This window comes from Bradysia coprophila, unplaced genomic scaffold, assembly GCF_014529535.1.
Source record: "Bradysia coprophila strain Holo2 unplaced genomic scaffold, BU_Bcop_v1 contig_692, whole genome shotgun sequence".
NCBI classification, from domain to species: Eukaryota; Metazoa; Arthropoda; class Insecta; order Diptera; family Sciaridae; genus Bradysia; species Bradysia coprophila.
In genome coordinates, this window is record NW_023503932.1 from 18,313 (window position 1) to 36,624 (window position 18,312).

Sequence of the window (18,312 nt, forward strand, 5' to 3'; positions counted from 1 at the left end):
ATCAAACCAGGGTCAAGTTTGATTTAAATTTGGTCCAGAATTCTATCAAGCCAGTGTCTAGTTTGATTTATATTTAGTCCAGAATTATATCAAACTAGTGTCCAGTTTGATTTAAATTTGGTCCAGAATTCTATCAAACCAGAGTCTAGTTTGATTTAAATTTAGTCCATAATTAAATCAAACCAGGGTCAAGTTTGATTTAAATTTGGTCCAGAATTCTATCAAGCCAGTGTCTAGTTTGATTTAAATTTCGTCCAGAATTCTACCAAACAAGGGTCCAGTTTGATTTAAATTTAGTCCAGAATTCTATCAAACCAGAGTCTAGTTTGATTTAAATTTAGTCCATAATTAAATCAAACCAGGGTCAAGTTTGATTTAATTTTGGTCCAGAATTCTATCAAGCCAGTGTCCAGTTTGATTTAAATTTGGTCCAGAATTATATCAAACCAGGGTCAAGTTTGATTTAAATTTGGTCCAGAATGCTATCAAGCCAGGGTCTAGTTTGATTTAAATTTGGACCAGAATTCTATCAAGCCAGTGTCCAGTTTGATTTAAATTTGGTCCAGAATTCTACCAAACAAGGGTCCAGTTTGATTTAAATTTAGTCCAGAATTCTACCAAACCAGGGTCTAGTTTGATTTAAATTTAGTCCATAATCCTATCAAGCCAGAGTCCAGTTTGATTTAAATTTTGTCCAGAATTCTATCAAACCAGTATCAAGTTTGATTTAAATTTGGTCCAGAATTGTATCAAGCAAGTGTCTTCTTCTTCTTCTAGTGTCTTCAAGTCAAGTGTCTAGTTTGATTTAAATTTGGTCCAGAATTCTATCAAGCAAGTGTCTAGTTTGATTTAAATTTGGTCCAGAATTATATCAAACCAGGGTCTAGTTTGTTTTAAATTTAGTCCAGAATTCCATCAATCCAGGATCTAGTTTGATATAAATTTAGTCCAGAATTCTATCAAGTCAGGGTCTAATTTGAGTTAAATTTGAAATAAAATTTAATCAAACAAGATGCTTCTATACAGATTAATAATCAGAAAAAATATTATTTTCTTGTTCATGTGGTTTTAATCGCAGTAACTAACGTAAATTTTATTTAGTCTGCCCAATTATTTCGTGAACGAAGAAATAAACGAAATTGATTAAATAAAATGAATCAAGCTTCCAATATTACAACCAGGAAGGGTCAATCGAATCGTGCGGATATTCCGTCTAAATCCACCAATGGGAGAAGTCCGGTTACTCTCTCAGAAAAATTCGTGACTTTTGAAAAGACGTTTGACGCTGCAGTTGCGGAAGTAGCAGAATTACGTGATGAGCTCAAACTGACCAGGGACCAGCTAGCAGATGCAAGAGAAGAAATATCAGATACGAAGAAAGAGAGCGCTGCTTTGCAAGCACAAATTCATCTCTGTGATAAAAAAATTAAAATCCTCTGTGATGAACTTCACACATTGAAAACGGACATGTCAGCCAAAAATGCTAATGCTAATGAAAGGGTTGACGCTGCGGATGCTGGTCGTGTGGTGTTAAAAAAACTTCCTTGTAAAGAAGTTGACGATCTGAAGTTACTGAGAAAAGCCATATTGGATCTGGATATCGAAATTTACATTGTTAGTATACCGCAGTCAAACGTCAGTTGCTCGAAACTCAATTTTATTTATAGGAAAAGCGATTGGGCCAAATTGGAGGTTCCGACTTGAAATCATGTATAACTGGAATTTTGAATCGCCTCATATCTAAAGAGCTCCAGACTAAAATATGTCTAACAGGAAAGAGAACCAATAAGGATGGGTTGGTAACATATCCTGAAATTATGGAGTTGATCCATAATGCTGTGAGACATTCGTTCCCCACGTACAAAGACAAAGAGGGTGAGTCCATCATCGGAAAAATTTTGCAGACGTAGACGCCTCACTTCATTTGTTTTGTTAATTAATTCATCCGTGAAATAAATGCCAACTCTTCTTTGATTTAGATTGAGATATTAAATGATGTTGTCTTACTGCGTAAACTTCAATAAACGTTCGTGTGAATTTTTTTGATTCGGGGCGTGGCTGAGGTTAGTAAGCACACGAAAACAATACTTTTAATTTTCATCTCGAGCTATGTAATGTGTTTACATTCTGAGGACGTCGAAAGCAGTGCTTGAAACATGCAAAGTACGGTTTTCGACGCATGTTGCATGTAAATCTTACTTTTCATATTTCATCCATTACATAGCTCGGGATAAAAATGAAAAGTCTCGTTATTGATGGATTTCAATATTAGTCTTTTTTGCGTCATGAAGTGCCTATATTCGCGAAAATATTTTCACGAAATTTCTCAAATTTGCGAAAATTTACGAAAATTTTAGAAATTTGTGAAAATTTGAGAAAATTCGTGAAAATATTTTCGCGAATATAGGCACTGACGTCATGAAATATTTCGACTGTTCGATCGCATTAGTGCTCATGGTGCTCATGTTGATCATATACCCCCCCAATGAGTTTGTGTCTGCTATGCTAATGTTATTTATAATTTTGAGTACGTAAAACTCGGTACACATATTTTGCGACTGTCAATTTCATCGTAACGCAGTCGCATTCGCAACGTGTAAATAATGTGACTGTGTTTTTTTTAAATACATTTGCGACTGCTATCAACAGTATTACTTCAACAGACTCGTAGTGTTTGAGCAATGTAATTACCGCATTTTCCCAGGCTTCTGGTACTTCTTCCCATTGGAGACATTGATTAAACAAAGCCGTGATTGCCTTTAATAAGGAGTCTCCACCCAGTTTAATGGCTTCCACTGGAACACCATCTTCTCCGGGAGACTTTCTGTTTTTCATCTCGGCTACTGCGGCCTTGACTTCATCAACAGTTATGTCGGGCATATCCTCCGATCCCACGTTTCTTATTATTGGTCTATCTTCGGTTTCTTCCGTTGGGCTCTGTCTTGCTGAAGAAAACAAATTCTCATAAAATTCTGTTGCAATGTTTAATATCGCATTTCGATCCGTTTGGATCGTTCCTGTTTTGTCTCGTAATTTGAAGATTTCTTTTTTGGCGTTTGTCATTTTTCTCCGTAGGACTTTCATATTGCAGTTAGCTTCAATTATGTTTTGAGCCAATTGGACATTATATTTTCTTTCATCTGATCTCCTTGCTTTGTTGATACTTTTAGACAAGTTTTGGTATTCCACCGAATCTCGTCCTCCGTTTTTTACCAACTCTGCTCTGCTTGCGATCAGGTCTAATGTTTCTCTGCTGAGTTTTGATTCTTTCCCTTGGACGGATTTGCATTTGGATTTCATGAAACCCATTATTGTATCGACGATTTTGGTATTCAATTCGTCCAATGTTTCACATTGATTGTTGACGTTATCTAATTCGGCAGTCATTTTCGTAGCAAATTCTTCATTTTGTGTGTAAAGCCGTTGTACGTCAATCCTTTCACTTTTCTGAACTAGTTGTGATCTTTGAAATCTGGTATTTAACGTGACTCTTGCACGAACCATTCGGTGATCACTACCGGTTGAAAAATTGTTTAGGACTGTAACGTTCTTAACGGTTGACTTACAGCCAGTTATGATGTAATCGATCTCATTTTTATGCACTAGCCCAAGTCCATTTCCGTTGAGGCTTTCCTGCAAAAAATGAATTCATTGCGTACAAATTGTGTTGCTGTAAGAAGTTGAGTAAAGTATTTCCACGCTCATTTCTTTGGTCGTTGCTAAAACTACCAACAGAAACTTCGGAGTCTTCTTCTCGTTTTCCCAGCTTCGCATTGGAATCACCGATTAGATATTGGTAATGTGAAGGGTTTTCGTCCAGAGCTTTCTCGACATCTTCATAGAATCTTTCTACTTCTTCGTCATCATGGGTGGACGTGAGTGCGTAAACCTGAATTAATTTGACACTGTATCTGTTATTTATCTTCAGGCCTACGCATATCACTCGATCGGATATGCTTTTCGTGTGAATTATGCGATCCGACCACCGCTTGTTTATGAACAATCCGACACCGTGCATCAGCATCTGACTGTCACTTCCTCGGTAGAAGAATGTATGCCCTGATTGTAATTTCAGGCATTCCTCTCCATGTTTTCTCACTTCGCTCACTCCCACAACATCCCATTTTATCTTTTCTAGCTCTTCTTCCATTTCTTGCATTTTTTGTCTTGACGACAATGTTCTGGCATTATATGTGGCAATGTATAATTCGTTATGGCTTCGTTTGAAGGTTTTTAGTATTAAAACACCACGCTTGCTACTGCGGGTTGGTGAGTATGAAAGCTTTACTTTGCTCGCCCCCGGTAATCCTCGAGTTCTGACCCGCACATTTCTATCAAAGTGCACAGTGCCCGACGGGGTAGTGTTACTCTTTTTGAACATTCTTTTCCATAAACCTTTGCCCATTCTTTTGGACCTATCTGAGCAAAAGGTTATTCGTCCTTTAAAAGCTTAACCTAGTAGCTAATAAGAATTCTGGGATCGTTCTATCCTTTGGCTTCCTGATCGTGTTGTTTCACCTCAACGTTGGTCCCTTAACCCCAATTCTTTCGGCTTCCAGCTCACGATTCATTCAACCTTAAGATTGATCTATCTAATCCTATCTTATCTACTGCTACGTCCTCGTTAAACTTCATTCCCTGCACTCTTTTTCAAACTGGCTTGGGCAGGCTTTGGCGGTGTTGTATTCGATTGGTCATGTGTAATGAATGGATTTTTAGTTGTATTTTGTTTGCTAGTAGCTGGGTATGTGTATGTTACTGCTGTATAATGTAACTTTTGTGCACTATGATGCTAGATTATTGACTTCGAACGAAAATGTTCAATGAAATGTGTCCAATCAAATTTCGTTGGTCGCACTTGTCGTTGCTTCGATTAGTTAATGTGCTATGGCTATCCGTTCCATACCACTGCTCGCTCGAACAAGTATTAAGCCATAGGTCCGTACCTGCGGTTCCTCTCGTACTACGCACCCGTCATGCAATTTGAGTTTCAGGGCCTGTAAATGTATTGACAAGAGACTGTGCCTAATGTACAAGCGTTGTACGTACAGCGACTGACGCACAAGCAGGAAAAGGCGTCTGTAAATGTATTGTAACGGACTATCGAAAATGAGCGTCTGTAAATGGATTGCAAGAAACAGTCACAAAAATCCTTGTAATGTCAACGAGTGAAATCTGAACAAAATTTAATCAGGTGACGTGAATAATATAATCGAAATGGTAAGATTCTAGGTTTCTGTCCCAGTTATTCACTAACTGTTCTCTCAGGGACTTTTGAGTGGGGGGTGAACCTCGGGGTGAACAAATGAACCAAAAATAGTTATTTATGTATGTATCTGTTGTGGACGGTATATTTTAGGCAATTTCGCGAGTTATAGCCCGAACGAAGTGAAGGCGACAAGCGGAAGTGCCTAAAATAAACCTTGCACAACAGATGCGTATGCAACTTTTCATGCTGAGGGCCTATATTACGAGAAAAATTCCGTAATTTATGCCCTAGGCATGAAAAATAAATTTCATCGCACCATGATATGAGAATATTATGTGTTGGGAGATTAAAAACTTTCTTAGTTAGACTATGCGCAATTTCGGTTCTGAATTTTCAGTGTACTTAAGATTGGAATTTACGAGTCCACCACCTCATTATGTGAGGACAGCATAGCATTGAATTTTACTATTTTATTTTGTAAATTTCAGCAAAGTTGACCAAGACATATATTTTTGAGAAATTTAAACGAAATTTGATTGTAAAGTGATAAGTAAAAATTAAAGAGGCCAAACTTTGGACCGATAAACAGCGTGAGTTTCACACTACATATGGGCCCGTTTTAGGTTTAAATGTCAAATAGAGAGTGAATTAAAATCACCTTTTAAATGGATTTAAATGTTATCTTACTTGATGGAGATCAAATTTGTATGAAGTTTAACATTGTTCATATAGAACATAGCGTCTAATTTAACGACACATCACCTACATAATTTTGAACGAATTTAAGTGAACATGATGTATTGAACATTGAGTTTTTCTCAAGATATAACATGTTGACTCGCGCGTAATTTTTAAACGCCGCTCTGTGACCAATACAATTGTTTTCTATAACTTCTATTCTGAAACACAGATGGCTCAAAGTCTTCTATTATGGATTTTCTAGTAGTAAGCTGTCAGATGTAAAATATTAGTCGCGTGGTTCAGTGTTGTTTAATTCTATATATTTTCTATTTGTTTATTTTTCTATTTTTTTTTGTTTATTTAACTTATTTTATGTTTTTTTCGTTTACCTATTTTTTAATACATGTGTGGAAGCTGACAGTGGCAGCTGAAATTGGAACAGAAAAATCGTAAGTGTTGTTCGTATAACCGTAAAATTAAGTTTTTAGAACTTGAAGAAGCAGATTCGGTATCGTTTGCATCAGGACCTATTTTGATTTTGAAATTTGATTATCCAAATTATCCAAAAATTATCGAAGTTCTCAAAAAACTCAATAATTTCGAGGAAAATTTAGATAATTTTTTGATAATTTCTATAACTGTAGGCCCTGATTTTCATTGACCTTAGCACTTCCATAACAAATATTATTAGTGGTTGTAGCTAGGTTGAAGAAACATCGAAACATTTTTGTAGAGGTTCGGTGAATTGATACACAATGCGGGGTAACTTTACGTAAGTGAAAGAATTAAGCTTCGAAGAATGAATAGGAGTCTAGCACTACTTAGAAATGGACAAGACAAAACTATTTACAGTAATTTTTATTAAAACTCAAAAACAAGTAAATCCTTAGATACCTGTGATGTTGTTACTATTATCAGCATTCCCATCATCATGATTTATTGGGTATTTTGCCTAGCAAAATTTTGCGATGCTCGACGAACAACATCCTTTACTGCTTTCAATGATGCTTCTCGGACCGTTTCGGTGTCCAATAAATTGAGCGTAGCTGCTTGCCGAATAACAGCGATAATGCCAGTTAGACAGTAGAAACTTTCTTTTTGATTTGCATCTAAACGTTTAAATATTGTCGTTTAAATTTTAGTAGTACATCCTGAGGACATCGTCCTCTTTTACTAACCTGAATTTAAAGAGGACTGACCAGTCCACGAGTAAAGTTTCAAAACATCGTATATAATCATGTGTTCCATTATTCGTTTCACTGCAGCTCCAATGTCTTTAAAATTTTCGCTCGTAAAGTTCATGAAACGTACAGCCTGTAACGGCAACAAACAGACAATTGCAATAACCAGGTGCAAGATTTTACAACAACAAAAAATTGCTTACCACTTGGTCAGCGAACGTAATGCCTGCACAATTTACATTAAACATGTTCACGGCCAAAATACTCTTACAAGGAAAGCTCGGCATAACAAACAATTCATCTATTTCGATGGGTTTTTTAACGTTCTCTTTCGATTTGGTGGTTATTTCGGAAAGATTAGCTATTTCGGTTTTCAACCCGTTAAGATTTGTTTTCATTGTCACTTGATCTGACTTAACTTTCGTCAACATTTTAAGCATGTGCCTCACGTCTTTCTGAACGTGAGTAAGTGTTGAGAAAATTCGCTTGAATGCCACGCCCTTTTTGCCGACTCTATTCCCACTGGTAACATTTTTTCTTGCAATTACCTGGATAGAAGGAAAATATAACTAAAATCACGTCGTAAGAGCGGTTGAAAATCAAAATGGAAAGTGCGGAGGTCTTTCTAACGTACTGTCATTTTCAAGGAAGCGTTGAAATGTATTTTTCGGTTAACTTTTTCATCGAATCGTACACTAAAAATTCTAATTTTAAGCACACTTTCGGCGTGAATATGAAGCTTTAAGCCATTAAGGAAGAGTACTATTCGAGAGGTGAATAGAAAATATTGTCTGACTATGACAGCTGTATATGAATCAAATTATACCGATTGATACAACTAGAGCCATCTGACTATATGTATGTATATACGTATACGATAAGATGGAGAGTGCATTAAGCGAAATTCAAAAAATATAATAAGATGTCTGTATTTCTGAACGTTAAGTCATCTTTCTTTGTGGAAATGTTTAAATGCGGAAGTGTTCAGAATTATGTCTCAAAATATTGTTATAAAACTAAAAATGCGAGTTCTCTTTAATAGTATTTTAAATCATACCCGCTTCTTAAGATTTCCATTCTTAGCTCGCATCTCAACATTTTGGACAACTTCACCTGTTCAAAGTTGTAGTTCAACGAAAAAAGTGTGAGAAAATATCACAGATTTTGAAAATTTTAATCCGTTTTACCAACGTCATGAAGTTCCATTATTTGTTTATCGCAAGTGTCCTCCAAATTGATGATTTCCTTCAGAAAATTAGATTTAGCGTTACTCAAAGATATTGATAAAGCCGAATATCCTTTTACCATATCAGTGGCTGCCAGATTCTCTTCAAATATAACTGGTAAATCTAAAATGAAATTTTGCGACAGATTCTGGTTGATTGACGTTGGAAAATCATACGAGTGCGTTGGGTTCAAAGATAGCAAATCGTGCGACGTTACTGTTTCTGGAAAGTGTAATATTAATTTTTAGTAGGCCAATCCTGAGTGCTACCACTAAATTTCGATTCATTGATCAAGTATTGCTATTCTTTCAACTTTATTTGATTATCACCTGGACACGTATTAATTTTGTTCCGTTGGTGTTTGGTTCGGAATGGATGAAGATGGTACAACTTGTCACACTCGCTACAGAATAGTTTCGAAGCACAGTCGAAACAATTAATCTCAGCAGCTATACCACAAATATTGCAGGCACAACCCTCCATCAATATGGTGCTACTCGGTTTGGCTATGCACAACAATGAATAGTTGAAAATTTAACTGACATTATCGAAAATTTCAGCAAACATAGCATTTGTTAGATACTTGGTATCTTCGAAATAATGGATATTTACTTATATACCAGTAAAACTGGGACTCACAACAAAAGTTTAACTTTAACGAAAACTGGACGAACGCAAAGTAAATTAGCCTCATTTTGAGAATCTTTTGAATTTTCACTTAACAAGGGGGCCAATAAATTGTGAAAGCAATTGATCACGATTGATCAACAATGAACAAATTACGATTGACAGAGTAACATGCGGTTCTTATGCGTTTAGTAAAACAAGCTATTTTAATTGAGTGTTATTGCTCTGAAAAATTACCGAAACTACCGAATTGCGTCGCAGTACCGTCTCGATTCTTATCACCTCGTTGAAACGCACTCTAAAAAACAAGAATTAGCGTAAATTTTAGTTAGGAAGATGATGGAGACTTTTTTTAAAGGTTTCGGTATAACGCCATTATTCTTAGCAATGCTTCCAGAAGTAACCTAGAGAAAAATGTATACAGTTGAAGGCGAATCACTGAATATATTCAGTAACTACCTTGTTAATTGTGGGGTTAGCAATGCCATTAGCGTTTCTTGATGCTTTTCCAGCCGCTATACTCAGAACGGCTTCATTATACTCTGCTCAATTTCTGTTCTAAATATTTTTACCTGAGAGCACATTCGCGAGTTTGAAAGCAGTTCGCTGATGTTTCGTACGGAGTGGATGACGGTGGTACATTTCATCACACTCGCCACAAAATGGCTTTTCACCACAGTCGAAGCATTGAAACTCGGAAGTTTTTCCACAGACATTACAAGTACTATGTTTTAATGATATGGCACATTTTTGAGCGCTTTTGGGTTTTGCTAAATTTAAGAATGTTAAAACAACTGAACTAATGTTACATACAGCGAAATCTGTTAACCAACTTGTTAACATGGTATATCAAAAACACAATTTTCTCATATTTCGAAGAATTGTGTTCTGTTTTCGCCAGTTTTGAATGACTGTCACCTTTGTTTTTGCTTTAAAAAATGGTATGGTGAATTGATGCTTTTTGTTTCGTGAAGAAAAACGGTTAATCGCACTTTGTACATATGAAAATCGCTCCGCTCTGGCCGCAAAACTTTGCTCTTGTTGAAATTTACTACTTTCTTCCCTAGGTAAGCGAACAACTATTGTTCACCTCAGAAGGAAATAGGAAAGTTTTAATAAGAGAAAAGTAAATCACGTTGGTGAATAACCGTTTTTCTCTACGAAACGATATGAATTCGATACAACATTTTTAAAAACAAAAACAAGATGACTATTTAGGTGAAAAATCTTCTACTTTTTAAGGCATTCTGAGTGGAGGGTTTAAGGTCATTCACACCGAATTTTTTTTCCTCTTCAAGAATTTTTGAAAAGAAATTTTATGAAAATCAAAAGCATATCTTTTCAAAAAACTTACTTTATAAATCGTAAGAAAGTGTCGGTAACTCTAACTCCTAGACGAGTTGGACTCTCTTTTAAATGTAATTGTTAAAGAACAGAAATTTTTCGTGTGAACCAGTAGCTTTCAAAATACACTCACTAATAATGAGTCACTACGGATCCTTCTACAGATCACGAGGTGGCTAAAAAGATACTAAATGATTACACTCATATTCGTTTGGTTGACCTTAAGCCCTTTCAACTGATGACTTTTGGAATATTGTATGTTAATGCTTTGAAGCCAATCGAATTCAAAAATTACCGAAACTATCGAATTTGGTCGGAATATCGTCTCGATTCTTATCAATTCGTCGAAACGTGGTCTACAAAAATTACAATTTAGTGTGACTTTACGTAAGAATTTTTGATGACCAAAACCTTTTTTAACGGTTTCGGAATAACGCCGTTATTCTTAGCGACATTTCCAGAAGCAACCTACAGAAAAATGTTAACATTTGAAGGTCACCGTAAGTCGTTTAGTACGGGATTAACTACCTTGTTAATTGCAGGATCAACAATTACATTAATGTTTCGAGTAGCTATAGTCGGAATGGCTTCATTATATATGCTCTAATTTTTCTAAATATTTTACCTGAGAGCTTAGGCGCAAGTTCGAAAGTAGTTCGCTGATGTTTCGTACGGAGTGGATGACGGTGGTACATTTCATCACAATCACTACAAAATTTTTGGACACACGACTGACATTCCAAAAGTATATTACAAATATTTCCACAGATGTTGCACTCCAACTTCTAAAAAAAAAACGGTTTAGCCTTTTATACCATTGCTTCGAGTAAAAAAGTTACGAAAATTTCATTTCACCATAGACTAGTCAAAGCGTTCGTAATCTTAATAACAACTCCTAAATTCTACGTTCTGTTGTGCTTTTCTACTAATTTGGATAAAACTCTTAAGAACAATGCGTAATATTTTTACGCTGAAACGAAGATTTCAACTTCTTTGTATCAGGCCTATTTTCGATAATTAAAATTCTCTAAATTATCGATAAGTTCTCGATATAATCGAAAAATTGATAAAATTCTCCAAAATAAATTTTTCGATAATAATCGCAAATAGATTCTGCTTCGTAGTTTTCACTGCTCTTTAGCTTAAAGTGTAAATGTGATTGGTTCCTAAGGGATTATGGTGAAACGATTTTTTTTGAGAATGAATTTTTTTGTGTGATGAAATTCGTCATGCTAGGAAAATTTTACATTTGATCGATCGTCTGCAATTTTATAGTACCCTCTTCCCACCTACTTTATTATGAAATTTTTACCCCACGACTCTACTTACTTCTGCTTCTGCACGTTCTGTGTTTGGTGTTGATGTTGCGGCTTCAAGTTGTTGATCGAACACACTGTGATGTCCCAGTCCCGGCTAGAGGATGTTCTGGGGCACACTTTAGATCACTGTTTGATCACTGAATAAAATCTGATAAACAAAAGTCCGCAAATTGGTTCCAACCATAAACATTTATTTTGTAATAGAAAATTTATATCATTTTATACAACACAATTTTACACAGTTAAAATGATTTAGCCAACATTATTTTACCCGGAAACTGACAAGATATCAAAGAATGTTTCAACCTTTCACTTCAAATTTCTATAACAGACTAAGCAAGAACTTTTCAACTGTTCTTCCCGAAAACCGACATTAGACTAAATTAAGAAGGATCCAACCACTCTCTTCAAAATGCTATAACTAACTGACTTGAGAAGGATTGAACCGTTCTCTTCAAAATATTATAATAGACTGACTTAAAAATCATTTCACTGAAACCATCTAAGCTTAGATCATGGATTCGTCTCGCTATCAAACCACACCCTTCGAAGGAATAAATGGATCATTCATAGATATGAAATAGTCATACGCATATATGAAAATAGCAGATGTTTCCACTTTAATAGTGTCTAGACAGCATTTCCTTTCACACACTTGACTTATCTCATGGGTCAAAGTGTTAATGCATCTAATCTGCATTTTCATATATCTATTCGTGTGAACAAATTCATAAATGAATTCTCACAAATATCGATAACACACAAACGGCTCATTATGCAATGAGTCCGTTATGTATATGATTCTAAGAATATCCAACCTCAATATGATTTCGTGGAATATTCTAGAATCGACAAATTCCCTTCATCATTCACTATTCGGAATACGGGATACCACAGTACTCCCCCCTTCAAAGGACCCTCCGTCAGTCAACATGGTTTCATGGAATATATTCCCATCCACCATTCCCTAATCGGAGTACGGGGTACCACAATACTCCCCCCTTCAAGAACAATCCGACAGTGAGACAAATTCAAAGATTCAAGTCATGAGATTAATCTTTTACGGAAACTACTCAAAATCAAAAACTAGTGACACAAATGATGTTGGCTTAACCCTTACAGTTGGCTTTTCATATTTTCTTCTTAAACCTAAACTCATAATTCCCATCAACGAATTGTAAATGTAACTTTCAATCAAAATAAGTTCCTTATCTTATGATCAAAAATATCAATCTATAAAATTATGAATATCAAAATTTCCTTCTTTTAGGATCAAAAATAAAAATCTATAAACTACAATGGTCAATACACATATATTCTTCCCTTCCCTTGGAGCCATATTTCTGAATCACAAACAATAAATTTCTTCAAGCCAAACTCATTGAACTAACATTCTTCGATTTAAATCAAACTTCTTGAATCAAAAACCTCTAAACCAAAAACAAAATTCTTCAAAACATAATTCATTAAATCCAATTTTCCAAAATAATAATTCTTTATATCCAATTCTTCAAAATGAAACCGTGAAAACAAATTCTTCAAAATAAAATCTTTAAATCCAATTCTTCAAAACAATAATTCTTTATATCCAATTTTTCAAATCAATAATTCGTTATATCCAATTCTTTAAATCAAATCAACTCCTTTAAATTAGACCAAAAATTCAAATTGTGATCATCAAATACGCTCCATTCTTCAGGGTTAAATACCTAAATCTAAGTGGATTCATTGATATCATATAATATCTATTTCTCTCAAGTCATAAACATAATAAAATCCGTTAATATTTTCCTGTCATAATCATAACTCAAATCTAATAAAATTCGTAAATAACCTTTCCTTAAAATTTGTGAATATTCTTCTTTCAAAATCAAAATTAAACCTATGAAAAGTGGTACTATTTACTTACAAGATCATAGCAGAAGTGCATCAAAATTCGTATATATCAAAATATGTTGATAATCGGTGGCATCGTACGATCCATGCCCACCGTAAAAAAAAAGTCATTCACGGAAAACTACTCGAAATAGGAAACGCGTGATCAAAGAAGTAGTTGACTTAACACTTACAGTTGGCTGTTCATATGTTCTTCTTATACATAAATTCAAAATCTCCATTAATCAATTGTAATTAAGACTATAAATTCAAAATGCAAAAACATCAAATCTAAACTTTTAAATTTCCAAGTCATTACCACGATCATCAAATCTTATAAAAATGTGGTCATCAAAACATATTTCCTTCCTGTAGGACCAAAAATGCAAATCAAATTGAAGTTATGATATTCAATATAGGTACTCGTTCCTTACCTTAGAACCATTCTTCTGAATCATTAAATCAAAAAAAAAAATTCTCAAATCAAATCAAAACTCATTAAATCAAAGATCCTTCAAACCAATTCAAAAATCATTAAATCAAAAAAAAAATCCCTCAAATCAAATCAAGACTCATTAAATCAAAAATCTGTCAAATCAACTCAAAATCCAAATCTAAATCGAATGAAATTATAATTGTCAAAATATCTATTCCGTCCTTCCTTCCAAAAATCATCAAATCAAAAATCCTTTAAGGCGAGGTTAAAGGCTTTGACATTCCGAAAGCAATTATAACGCCATCTATCAAAGAATCAACCAATTGTAACATTTCACTCACCCCGCCACCTCTGTGTGAAGTCTGAAGTTTCTCAGTTACTCGGCATAAATAATGAATTATGTGAACAACAGCTTTTATGCAGAATGTGCACCCAAACACCCAATATTAGTTAGAATATTCATCAGTTAGTCACTAGTTATCGTAATTTACCGATAATAACTCCATCTTTGTGTTTACCATCAACAAAACAAAACACAACGAACGACACGAAACACTGAAAATCATTCGACCGAAAAAACAATGCGGCGAAATTTTGAAATTCTTCAACAAATGACACCTGACTATATTTATTATTCGCACAAAAAGCCACTATTTGAAACCGATTACCGACAAAATTATTCGAATACAAAAAAAAAATTGGCGATAGACGCGTCTGATCAGATGAAATTTGAATTTTCACTAATTTGTCAGCGACATACTTTGATTCAAATAATCAGCAATGTTTCCTAACGACGCAGAGGGTGTATGTTAGAAATAATCGAAGAATTTCAACGAATTCAATTTATATTTCATGTGCAATCAACTTTCATTGATTATGTGTCGACTGAATGTATGACATGCATCAATATATACGATTATGCGCTACGTAACAGCAGCCTAAAATTTACGTATCTATGGTGGACGGTTAGATTTATGGCAATTTCACGAGTTGTAGCCCGAAGGAAATCAATAAAACGAAAGTTCTTATAATTTCTTTGAACATCAGATAAAATATTTCAATAAAAAAAAAAATTCATGGAAAGAATTCGAACTTGAACCTAAAAGATCCAAAAAGGCTTATAGTCCGGCGCGATATCCATTACACCACACAGAACATGAGTTCTTCTTCTTCTTTCTTTTTCAGCCTGTTTCTATCCACTGCTGGATGTAGGCCTCTCCAACTTCTTTCCATTTCGTACGATCCATTGCCATTTGCTGCCAGTTTGTACCTGCAATATTCTTAATTCCGTTTGTCCATCTCTCTGGTGGTCTACCTATAGCTCGTCTTTTATATGGTCGCCAGTTCATGATCTTTTTGGTCCAACGTTCGTCTGTCCTTCTTGCAATATGTCCCGCCCAGCTCCATTTCAGAGATGCTATTCTTTCCATGACATCAACGACCCTGGTTTGTTGTCGAATCCATTGATTCGTCATTCTGTCTCTGAGTGTTATTCCAAGCATACTCCGTTCCATGGCTCTTTGTGTCACTCTCAATTTATCTTCGGATGCTTTTGTTAAAGTTAACGTTTCCGCTCCATAAGTGAGCACTGGAAGGACACAAGTGTCGAAAACTTTGCGTTTCAGACTATTATTCATTTTGCTTTTGAAAATTAGTCTGAGTTTTCCGAACGCTGCCCATGCAAGACCAATCCTACGTCTTATTTCTGCAGTTTGGTTGTCCAGACCTAACTTCAGTTTATGTCCTAGATATACATAGCTGTCGACTCGTTCAATGACAGTGTCACCAATTTTGATTTCTCTATCGTCCCCGATGTTGGTCATGACTTTTGTTTTCGATAAGTTCATCTTGAGGCCAACTTTGCTCGCCTCTTCACTTAACTGTTGTAGCATAAGCTGAGCCTGACCTAGATTCGCTGCTATCGGTACAATGTCATCAGCGAAGCGGAGATTGCTCAGGTACTCTCCATTTATCTTTAATCCCATTTTACTCCAGTTTAACTTCCTAAAAATACTCTGCAGAATCGCCGTGAATAATTTCGGTGAAATGGTGTCACCCTGCCTTACACCTCGGCCAATTCTGAATTTCTCCGTGCTCTTATGAAGTTTTATACATGAAGTAGCATTTTTGTACACATATCGAATTGTGTTGGAGTACCTTGAGTCTACTCTACATTCGTCTAATGCGTCCAATATCGACCATGTTTCCACTGAATCGAAAGCTTTTTCGAAGTCTATGAATAGCAAGACTATGTCGATGTTGTATTCACGACACTTCTCAATAAGCGTTCTCATCACCTGCAAATGGTCGTTTGTGCTGAAACCAGATCTGAAAGCAGCTTGTTCAACAGGTTGGTAGAAGTCGAACTTGTTAGTGTTCCTCTTCGTAATGATTTTCATAAACAACTTGTAGAGTGTTGACAATAGGCTTATGGGACGGTAATTTTCCAGCTTTGTTATGTCTCCTTTTTTATGCAGCAATGTAATTACCGCATTTTCCCAGGCTTCTGGTACTTCTTCCCATTGGAGACATTGATTAAACAAAGCCGTGATTGCCTTTAATAATGAGTCTCCACCTAGTTTAATGGCTTCCACTGGAACACCATCTTCTCCGGGAGACTTTTTGTTTTTCATCTCGGCTACTGCAGCTTTGACTTCATCAACAGTTATGTCGGGCATATCCTCCGATCCCACGTTTCTTATTATTGGTCTATCTTCGGTTTCTTCCGTTGGGCTCTGTCTTGCTGAAGAAAACAAATTCTCATGAGTTCCGTACAGTATAATTCCAGTGTATACATTATACACAACTCGCAATTTTTAGTTACTATAAAACCGTTTTGTATGGTATGTGCATGGGTGTGTGCATAAGATTTGATTTGTATTTTTTTTATGTCAAATCTTTTATGTAAATCAATCGTTGTTTCCATTAGGTGGATGAACATTATCAACATTATTTGACTCTTACACAGAGATTTTTTTTTTGAATCTGAATTCAAACAACTTTTATCCTCAACCTTTATGTAATTTTTTAAAAAATGCATCAAAAAGCCGACCGGCTGCTCTACTGAATATTGTGACAATGTGTAGAATATTCTACACATTATAACAATGCTCTGCAACGCATGAGGCTCGAACCCATGGCTCTAGAGTTTGTTTCCAAACTCTAGGCAGAGACTTGCCGCATGAGCTACCTGGTCGACTGAAAGACGTTGAATTTTTGTTGCTATTTATGCATTACGAAATTCGGTTCTCTATAATCTGAAATAATCGCAATAGTAACCGTCGACCAAAACAATTTGTCTATGACAATATTTCTACATTCTGTTGGCCGACCCAGTAGCCTATCGTGATTGTCTCTGCCTAGTGAGCAAATAATTCTACGGTCATGGGTTCAAGCCACTTGTGTTACAAGATATTGTAATAATGTGTAGAATATTCTTCAATTAGTCACAGGCCTTGGTTCGGCTTTTTGATGTTTTCTCATTGTATTTTTTAGAGAAAAAAAAACGAGCGAACAGAGAATAAGAATTCGAGAGTTACCAAAACATTCCGCAAATATGAATTTCGTATAATATTGATTATATTTTTGACGTTCATTTGCACCTATTTATATCAAAATGAAACTATAACAATCTCTAAAAAAAAAAAAATTTTTGCAAAGGATTCGAACCTACGATACAGTAACCAAAAATATACCTAGTCCAGAACGTAAACCATTACGCCACAGAGAACATACAGCTTGTCTATTTGAATTGCACTGTAAACATTGCATGCCGAATTACATACAATACCGAATGATGAATTCTATCCAAAATCATTTTGTAATGGTATGTGTGCTCTAGAATTCAAATTTTGTCTCCTTTTTCTTGTCAAATTTGATTGAAAAAAAAAAATCATATTTCAACAAAAAATTGTTGCTCTGCAATCATATTGTTAGTGGTCGTCACGTATCTTTAACCGGTGAATATCCGTTGATTAACCGGTGAATATCCGTTGATTAACCGGTGAATATCCGTTGATTAACCGGTGAATATCCGTTGATTAACCGATGAATATCCGGTGAAAATCCAGTGATTAACAATCGCAAAACATTGGGTGGTCGTTTTTCTGTGACTAAGTGATATGTACCATATGTATCGATCTGCTTCGATATATATCGATCTGCTTCGATATGTATCGATCTGCTTCGATATGTACCATATGTATCGATCTGCTTCGATATATATCGATCTGCTTCGAAATGTATCGATCTGCTTCGATATGTATCGATCTGCTTCGAAATGTATCGATCTGCTTCGATATGTATCGATCTGCTTCGATATGTATCGATCTGCTTCGATATGTATCGACCTGCTTCGATATGTAACATATGTATCGTTCTGCTTCGAAATGTATCGATACACATCGAAGCAGAT